Source organism: Chinchilla lanigera, unplaced genomic scaffold (genome assembly GCF_000276665.1).
Source record: "Chinchilla lanigera isolate Chin_1 unplaced genomic scaffold, ChiLan1.0 scaffold00051, whole genome shotgun sequence".
Lineage (NCBI taxonomy): Eukaryota > Metazoa > Chordata > Mammalia > Rodentia > Chinchillidae > Chinchilla > Chinchilla lanigera.
Genome location: NW_004955452.1, coordinates 10324020 through 10331868, shown reverse-complemented (window position 1 = coordinate 10331868; position 7849 = coordinate 10324020). Strand labels below are relative to the sequence as shown.

The 7849-nt window shown below is 39.4% G+C and overlaps 1 protein-coding gene across 1 annotated transcript in view; it reads left to right on the top strand.

Annotated features, from left to right (window-relative positions):
* Ptp4a2 (protein tyrosine phosphatase type IVA, member 2) overlaps window positions 1-7849 on the top strand; it is a 37911-nt gene continuing 30062 nt past the window's right edge. The window contains exon 1 of the mRNA XM_005395037.2: window positions 1-116. The gene's annotated coding sequence lies outside the window, so the exon portion shown is untranslated. The remainder of the gene's footprint in view (window positions 117-7849) is intronic.

The following is a 7849-nucleotide window of genomic DNA, read 5'->3' as shown; positions in this document are numbered from 1 at the left end:
GGGCCGGGCCGGGCCGGCGGCGGGCGGGCGGGAGGGAGCTGCGCGATCGCGTGTGGAGGAGCGTGGGGTGTCTGAGCGCGTGGGGCCGAGCGCGAGTGTGTGTGGTGCGGGAGAAGGTGAGTGTCCTTGTGGGGGCGCGGAAGGCGGCGAGAGCGCGGTGGGGGCAGTAGGCAGCGTGGGGAGTGAAGAGGAGCGCGAGTGGGAGCGAGTCCAGGGGGAGGGAGCGTGGGGGGAGCGTGTGGGCACCAGTGGGGAGGAGGGTGTGGCGTGGATCGGGGGAGATCGTGAGTGCCGCCTCGGGGAGGTGAGTGGCAGATGAGGGAGTGTGCAAGGCTGTGCCTGCGTTTGTCCAGCGTGTGAGCGGGCATCCTGGACGCCTTTCTCCTTGGTCTTTGTGTGTGGGGACAGTGAATCTTGGTATCTTGGGTAAGGGAGTTCTCTCCAGGAGCATAACTTGTCCCTGAATCTTTGCGTTCTAGAAAGAGGGAAGGATCTGAGTCTTCTAGTGACACGATGCTGTCTGGCGCTGGGATTCCCCCCTAACGGATGTGGCTCTCTTTTTTTTTTCTCTCTTTAATCTCTCCCCACACCCTCTGCCACGTTTCATAAAATTGACATAAGTTTCCGAAATTGTCAAGGGTTGTCATCCCATCTTAGTCTGGGGGCTCTAAGAGCTAACACAGTCTTAATTCTTGCCCAGTGTGCCCTTGCCTGTATTCAGAAGCATAAACTTTTTTTGTAAAGTACTGCTAATTTTTCAGGTGAAAAATTTTGTATTATTAGATAAGTGAAAGTGGGAAAATTGAAGTGGCATCTTTTAGATGGTGATGTTTTCCTACCCACCTTTTTGGAGAACAGCTCCTAAGAAGTAATAATAGTGTAACATTGATGAAGAAGAAAAACTAGGTTAGTTTACTTCCTGGAATTTGTGAAGAAGTATATAAAGACACTAATTCTGGTATCACTGTAGGCTTTCAGCAAATGCTTGTCAGTTTGGAGCCACCAAACTACAACGACTGCTTGGTGAGTGGATTGTAGTTGTTGCCATGCTCTGTGTTACAGTGGAGTTTCAGACAGGAAGTGAGTGAAGTTATGCCTTGTTAAGTGTGCAAAAGGGAATTAAGAATACAGGAGGACCCATCAGGATCTCAGCATCACTTGCTGGTATACCATTGAGTTAGTAAAACCCCATGAAGTTGCCAAGATTCTGATACCCCCTACCCCTACTAGCGATCCAACCCAGGAGGGCTGTACCACTGAGCTCTATGCCCAGCCCTTTTTTATTTTTGTTTTGAGACAGGGTTTTGTTAACCTGCCCAGATTGACCTTCCCTGTCTCAGCCTCCTTGAATGGATGGGATTATAAGCATGTGCCGCTGTTGGCTGATCCGGATTTTTAAAAAGTTGCTTATTGAATGGACTAATCATTGTCATTGATTTTTCCCATCTGGTGTTGTTGAAAGAGGGATTCTTGGTAAAGAGTACCTTCAGAGAGATTTTATGCCTCAGCGATATAGTCATAGAAGATAATGATGTCTCAGACATTGGACTCCTTCAGTATGATTTAGGTTGGGGTTTTTGGTAGTGGAGCTAATAGAATTGTAGGCAAATCATTCATATAGTTCAGACTAGGAGTCTGAAATTACATTTTTCTTAAGAGTGAACTTTTTCTCTCTTAATCACTAGTATGTTATGCTTTCAGAAATAGTATTGTCATGCTTGGGAAGAGGGGAGGGAAGGGAAGGGAAGGAATTAATTAGTATTAAGTGCCTACTACGCTGCAAGTGTTTTTATGTTCTCATTTAATTCTCACAGCCACAATAAAGATGGTAGGTATCTTCATTTGCATTCACTTGGCACATTTTGAGTTGGTTTCTATTCGCCAGCCACCAGGGATATGGTGATGAGCCCCCATGGACTTAATGGTGATGAGATGAACGGATACAGACTCATACAATTAACTTGTCCTAGCTTAGACAGTTAACAAGAGTGGGAGCTGGATTTCATATTGAGGTCTGTCTGACTCCAAAACTCTTGTTTTCCCAGGACTCCCTAGCACTTTCAGTGTGTTGTCTCTTTGTCTCTATACAGTGTCCTTGCAGCTGGTACAGATGAGAGTTGTGTGAGTTAAAGGAGAAGACAGTGGCTGGAGGCAAAGGGATGGGTTAGGAAGTGCTGACTTGAGGCTCTTTGGGGCCTAAGCTAGGTTTTAATGTGGGAGGAGATTCTTTCTTGAAACTGTCTTGGGGCCCCAGGGTGTGTGCTTTGAGACAGTTTTTATGAGGCACCTGGGATATGTCTGGATGAGGGAAGTCTGATTAAAGAAATGTAGTAGCCTTTTATGTATTTCGTTTTTAGCAGGGTAGGGGAAGGGAAGAGTATTTGTTGGAGCTAAGAGTCACCTGGAAGTTACCCCTTCCTGAAAGTTTCTGTTGAGCTGTGTGGGATACTTAAATCAGGAGTTTGTGAGGAGACATGTGAAAACAGTTTGTTAATTATAAACTGAACTTCAGACACAAAGTAATATTACCAGTTAAGACTTTTTCTCCTAAGGCTACAGTTTAATTGTTACATTTAGTAGCTAGAAAAGCTAGTAGTATTTTAGAACACTTTTACAAAGGAAAAATAGTTTAGAACTGCTGAACAGGATATTTTCTGACTCAGAACAGCAAGTCAGACCACTCCCTCCATGAGTCAGTCAAGTAATACTTAATTCGAGTGAACCGAGTTTATAGGCAGAAACCATTTACAACATCATGAGCTTTGGTGGCACTAGGGAAGAGTAAATATTTGAATGCTTTTTGCATGCAACTTTTTTAAAAGTCCAAAAGTCACAGATGCATACACACATATGCATAGAGTTTAGTTGAAAAAAAATTATGGACAAATTAAATTAGATTTAGTTTTCTTGAAGTTCTGGCCCTCTCATCCCCAACTGCCCCAGGCTGGGGATTGAACCCAGGAGCCTAGTCAAGCTTTGCCACTGAACTACATCTCCAGCCCCTTTCTTTAGCTTTTTATTCATTTTCTCCTTTAAAGGTAGTATTTCCTTATGCAGTAATTATAGATCACTTTACAGTTTTGAGACAGTTGAAATTCAGTGGGGATACAGTTTGTGAGGTTGGTAATCAGTGAAACTTCTAGAAAAAGCATTTACAAATAAGATTCTGAGGAACAGCACAAATATTTTTACTCTTAGAAGAGTAAAACTTGGAGTTAGTTTTTTTTTTTTTTTTGTAGGTGCAATTCCCTCAGCTATATAACTTGTTAAATAGAAGTTGGGGATCTTTAAAAATTTATTTATTTATTTTTTTTTCGGTGCTGGGGCTCGAACTCAGGACCTTGCACTTGCCAGGTGGGCGCTTATACCACTGAGCTATATCCCCAGCCCTCTTTAAAGTTTTTTGAATAAGTGGAAATAGGATCTGTAGTTATACTTCATTTTATTTTCTTTTTGTCTTTTTGAGACAAGGTTTCACTGTGCAGTTCAGGCTGACCTTGAACTCACTTTGTGGCCCAGGCTGGCCTCAAACTCACAGTAATCTTACTGTCTGAATCTCCCGAGTGCTGGGATTACAGGCGTGTGCCACAATGCCCAGCATGGATCCATAGATCCATAGTTTTAATATGGGTAAACTGTTACAGTTTATGAGTAGGGTGGTGGTAGAGACCTTGTTATCTTAGAATACCTGAAAAAGTCCAACATTAAACTTTAGGGCTTTAGGTTTCAACATTTCCTTCTTGAGAACCTTCTTTGTGCCAGATCACAATCATCTCATTTAAAACTTAATATGCTATAAGGATTCTTTTAACTTTTTTTTTTTTTAGGATTCTTTTAACTTTATGCCTAAGGGAATTGATTTATAGATGAATTGTTGAATCCCAAGTTTCAGAATCTAAGTTAAAGGGGAGATGGCAGTGGATAAAACCATGTGGGTTTTTTTTTAATTATCTTTTTCTCTTGAAGCTTATAGTACTTAAATTCTTGTCTGAGAACAGGGATAATTACTTTGATAAATGGTGACTGGAGTATGTTAATCCATGGAGTATTAGCGTCTCTTCTCTATTTTCACCTTCTGAACTATTACGTTATACCCATTATGTATATTTATTTTATCATCTGAACTGTGTTCTCTGGTTCAGTTGACCTCTGGCCCACTCTTTTGGGACTTGATACGTTATAGGAGTGCTTAGTGTAGAGCTGCAGTGGATGTTGTATACATATCTTTTTCTTGTTGGAGTTGTAGAGGTCTAGACTGAACCAAAAACTCACCACCAGTTTAAGTGGCCTAGAAACTACATTTCATCATTTGAATATAAATTTATAAGGCACTATGTTGGTTTTATAAACTCTAGAAAAAAATATGTTTCTTTGAGTCAAAAGTCTTGCTGTATTATTCTAGGCTGACTGGCTGGCCTGAAACTCACTGTGTAGCCAAGGTTGGACTTGGTGATCCTCCTGCTTCAGCCTTCCAAGTGCTGGGATTACAAGGGTGCACCACCAGGCCCACCTCTAAACTACAGAGAATTTTATTTTCTTTTTGAGACAGGGTCTCATTATGCAATTCAGGCTGGCCTTGAGCTCACTTTGTAGCCCAGGCTGGCCTTGAACTCACAATGATCCTCCTGCCTCAGCCTCTGGGATTACAGAGAACTGGGATTACAGAGTGCTGGGATTACAGGTGTGTGTCACTACACCTGACTCAACTAGAGAATTTTAAGATTAGGCTTTTCTGTGATCCTTTTTTTGGTAGTTGAGCCTGATGTGAAGAAATATCTGGGGCATTAGAACAGTCTTTACCTTTCAAGAAGTGTATTTCATTCCTTTCATAGTATTTTTGAGTTAAAATTTCATTCTCAGAAAAGGTTGGTTCTTTTGGCATAAAATGCACTCATGATATATTTGTTTAGCAGATCAGATAAATTACTGTATATTTTTATTTCTTCTGTGGTCAAAAATGTTGGCTCTTAACTAATGTGTTGTTTGACAAGAATTCAAATTCCTGGTCAGGTCTGCTTTCTTTCAATTGTTCTTTAGTTTTAGTTAAATTTTGAGCATCTTTTTCCCCCTACTGTTCTATGGGACACATTTGCTAGGTTGTACTACCACTGTATTTGTAAATTGGATCTACATACATATTTGATATTTATTGTTTTTAGTAGCAAGACAGATTGGTGCGTTTTCCACTTTCCATTATTGGTGAAAGACCTGTCATGAGGGAACAGAACGATGAGTTAGTACAGAAGGATATGAGTCATCAGGAGGATTTGTCAGCAGAATGAGAAGGGTATGATAGAGAAACAATAGATTCTAGTGACATTATTCTTCATTCCATGTTTGGCTATAAACAAGTTTCCTTTTGGTGATTAGTTTAAATTATACAAATTATGATTTTTCTGAGTGAAAAGCACTTCAAGTGTAAGTCATAGATTATACTGTTTGTTTTTCTAGTGAGATGGGATCTTCATTTGGAGGTCTTCAGTCAGTAGAATATAATTAAAGTGATTTCATCTCTTTGTTAGACAAAATAGTTCAACTATCAAACAGGATTTAATAAGCTAAAGCAATACTGTTATGATTTTTGGTAATTATGGAGCTGCTCAGATCATTAGAGACAGTATCAATATCGCACTGTTCTGTAACATGAATATATACTAATTCAAGGTGATTACAATTATTAAATATTGTAACATATGCTAAAAAAGGGCATTATTTGTATTTATTCCTCGTAGCTCCTCCTCTGCATTGAAATTCCTAAGTTTTTAGTGACTTGAGTTTGTCTGAAATTCTCATCGTGGTCAAGGCCTCTGCAGTGTTACCTAACCAAAGGTTAATTAAGCCCCTTATTTAAGTCACACTAACATGCCACTAACTGAGTTTCTGTCGTAAAGGTTTTATCTTTCAGCAGAGGCCTTAATCCATTAGTTAATTAATTAAGTCCTTGTTTGCAGTGCATAATGTTTACTCGTGTGGAGTTGGTGCACGGACATTACACATCTCAATTCCTTTTTTCCTCCCCTTGCCCTTCCTTCCCTGACCCTTCCCTCCCTCCCTCCCTCCATTTCTTGATCCCTTTCCTGTTTAAGAAAGCTCTATCTCTCTACATCCTATTATCTTTTATTTTGCTCTTTATTTATAACAGCATCCTGAATTCTATTCCATTCTTTTCATGTTAGTCTCTTCAAAATGTGTAGCATTAATACGAAAACTTAATTTCTATCTAGTATTTTTCACCCTCACTGATTCTTCTGGGAGCTGGATCTAGATACTGTTTGTATGGTGTGTGCACAGAGCTCTGCAGATGCCTGTTCAAAGAGATGTGCTGCATCTTAGTATCATTTGGCGGTGGTAGTATATTACATTTGGAGGACGAAGACAAGAAAGAATGAATTTTATATGACCCCACTGCCCCATAGATACTGGGGATTGAACCCAGGGTTTTCCTACTGAACTATTCCCTGGCCTAGACCATTTATTTGTTTGTTTGTTTATTTATTTATTTAGTTGTATAAGTTTTTTTTTTTTTTTGAGACAGTCTTCATGTGTAGTTCAGGCTGGCCTTGAGTTTACTAGGTAGTCGAGGCTGGCCTTGAACTCGCAACAATCCTTCAACCTCAGCCTCCCAAGTGCTGGGAGTACAGCCATGTGCCACCACACCTGGCCAGCCCTTTCATTTTTTCATTTGAGATGGGGTCTTGATAAATGGTGCAGGCTGGGATCAAACGTTTGTTCTTCCTGCTTTAGTCTCCCAGAGTGCTGGGATTACAGACGTGTGCCACCATGGCTGGAGAATTTTACATTCTTTAATTGGAGAGAGAAGGAATATGAATCCATGTTCAACTAAGCTAATAAGAAAAGAAAAATAACCTCTTGACAATGATGTTACAGAGATGGTTCACCATTTTTACTTCACATTTATGTATAACATGAAACATTTATTTTCACTGTATGGGTTTTAAAGTTTGTCAGTGCTGCTGTGTTTTTGTGAAAATAGACATGAGAATTAACAGTATATTGAAAAGGCCACTAGCATCATATAGAGAGATATGGTTGTGATTATAAAATGTGATTTGTAAAAAGCGGGTGTAGGAGAGGAAGTGAAATGTAACTTACTTGGTTTTAGGGGAAATTTAGACCAAAATACCATGACAGCAAAAAAATTTCTGGGCCTAAAACAAAAGAATTTATGCTGACAAGATGTTGTTTTATTTTGTACCCTGTATATAGAGAGTTTCCTTCTCCCCTTTTCTTGGGGTAGATAATGGACAAAATACATTTTGTCTATACATTGGATAAAGTGGGAAGTGAGAATTAAGCTGACCCATTGAATACTAAATTCTGAAACATGGTATATTTTACATAATGCTAACAATAGTCTGGAAAGTTTTGCTTTGCATGCTGGTCCTGTGCTGTAGGTTATTTTGAAAGGTGATTCAAATAACCTTTCCCAAGTATCTATTTTGCAACCTCAGGAACTTGCAGCTGTTATAGTCATTCTAACTGTCCTGATCTAGCCCAGAAAACATTTCAGAGTGGTGTTGACAGGCTGAATTCAGGTGTCCTTTTGGCTTCTTACTACTGAATTTGCTTTAGTACAATTAAAGTTCAGAATCTTAAATATATTTCTTTTTTTTAATTTTAAAGAGGAAACCCCCCCACAGAATTACAAAATAAGATAATAGGAGAATAACCGTGGCTAATACATTGCATATTGTTATCTTTAAATTAGTTACTCAGAGTACAAGGTATCAATATTTAATTGTCCAAACAATATTAGTGTAAACTTTTCAATGAATTAAGAGAAATTAGTATAACTACCTTACCTATCTTTTATATATATATATATATA